The following is a 1,577-nucleotide window of genomic DNA, read 5'->3' as shown; positions in this document are numbered from 1 at the left end:
GAGGTCTGGTAAAGCACAGGGAAGCATTGTAAAGCACACAGAGGTCTGGTAAAGCATAGGGAAGCATTGTAAAGCACAGAGAGGTCTGGTAAAGCATATTAAAAACACTGAGTTTATCGAAGTTGAATTTATTTTTCAATGAGGAAGCATGTTTAGTTTTCATAGCAAAAAAAATCAAAAATAAAATAACAGGTCAATGTTATTTGTATCGTAAATTAAAATGGTGTCTAAGTGTTTAAAATGAACATTCAGAATCACGTCACGGTTAGTATTTACAGTAAACGTACACTAGTAGTGTTTCGTTAAGACTTCGACCACTTCCGTCTGTACTTTATATATATATATATATATATATATATATATATATATAATATTTTATTGTTTGGTTATCGAGTTATAAAACGTGTATTTAAGTAAATAAACACAGAAATAAATAGGCCCATTTGGAGTTTTTTTGGGGGAAAACCAAAAAAAAACCGTCGGCTTTGATGAACAAAACCTAAAACCAATTCGCATTGTAACTGCTTGAAATAGTTTTACGTTATCAGTAAAGAAACGATTTAAAAACGATTTAAAAAGGTCGTAACTTACCTTAGTTACCGTTGAACGACTCCTCCTTTTAAAAAAAAAAAATGTAATTAACGTCTAAATTAGTCCTAACAAAATATATCTATATCCCCTTACTTCCTGGAGTTGTAATATCGGTCTGGTGAAGGCGCAGTGAAATTAAAATAAATTAATTAATAAATTAACACATTTGAAAAAAAATAATAATAACAAACGAACTTAGACGTTATTATTATAAAATTATATTTGTGTTTCTCGTGCTCGCTTCCCCTCGTTTTTCTCACTGTAAAAAATTACGTCTCTCTTTCTTTCCCTCCCTCTCTCTCTTTCTTTCCCTCCCTCTCTCTCTCCCTCTCTCTCTCTCTCTCTCTCGACGTTAACACCGCCCCATATTAAAAGTTATCTCAAGCAGCAATCTGTTTAAACTCGGCTGTAAAAACCACACAGTTAAAACGACACGAACCCCTGCAAATGCAATTCATTACAACATTTATTTATTTATATATTTATTTTATTGAGATGAATGTTTTTTTAAAAAGCGGTTGCCTATAAAACCCGGACACGGAGTTTTTTATTCCTATGAACCGGACCGCAAACTCAACGTTTTTTTTTGTTTTTTTTTTTTAAATGTGTTAGTTTTAAATTAAACGTCGTGCTTTGTCCCCTCCCGTTTCTCCAAAATAATAATAATAATAATAATAATAATAATAATAATAATAATAATAATAATAATAATAAATAAGCCGTTTAAAGTATGTTTGTTCACCTTTTTCTTGCGCATTTTGTGAGCGTGTAAAAATGTAATAATCCGTCTCTCTCTCTCTCTCTCTCTCTCTCTCTCTCTCTCTGTCTCTCATATTTGTGTAGTTCAACATTTATTTTTTATTTTTTAATGTATTTTTTTAATTCGCATTTGATTTGATATGTACACAGGGGGGTCATACATTTAACACGGCGATGTAATGAATTATAAATTTTAATTAAGGGACGCAGTGAGTGTGGGCGTTTGA

General features: G+C 31.5%; 1 protein-coding gene across 1 annotated transcript in view; it reads right to left on the bottom strand.

The window, feature by feature from the left end:
• The window catches only part of LOC117433004 (GRB2-related adaptor protein 2), a 20,064-nt gene extending 19,009 nt beyond the window's left edge, over positions 1-1,055 (bottom strand). Inside the window, exon 1 of the mRNA XM_059019084.1 lies at positions 592-1,055. The gene's annotated coding sequence lies outside the window, so the exon portion shown is untranslated. The remainder of the gene's footprint in view (positions 1-591) is intronic.
• Positions 1,056-1,577: the final 522 nt, after the last annotated feature.

This window comes from Acipenser ruthenus, unplaced genomic scaffold (assembly GCF_902713425.1).
Source record: "Acipenser ruthenus unplaced genomic scaffold, fAciRut3.2 maternal haplotype, whole genome shotgun sequence".
Lineage (NCBI taxonomy): Eukaryota > Metazoa > Chordata > Actinopteri > Acipenseriformes > Acipenseridae > Acipenser > Acipenser ruthenus.
The sequence above is the reverse complement of the archived record's forward strand: the minus strand, read 5'-3'. Positions and strand labels throughout refer to the sequence as shown.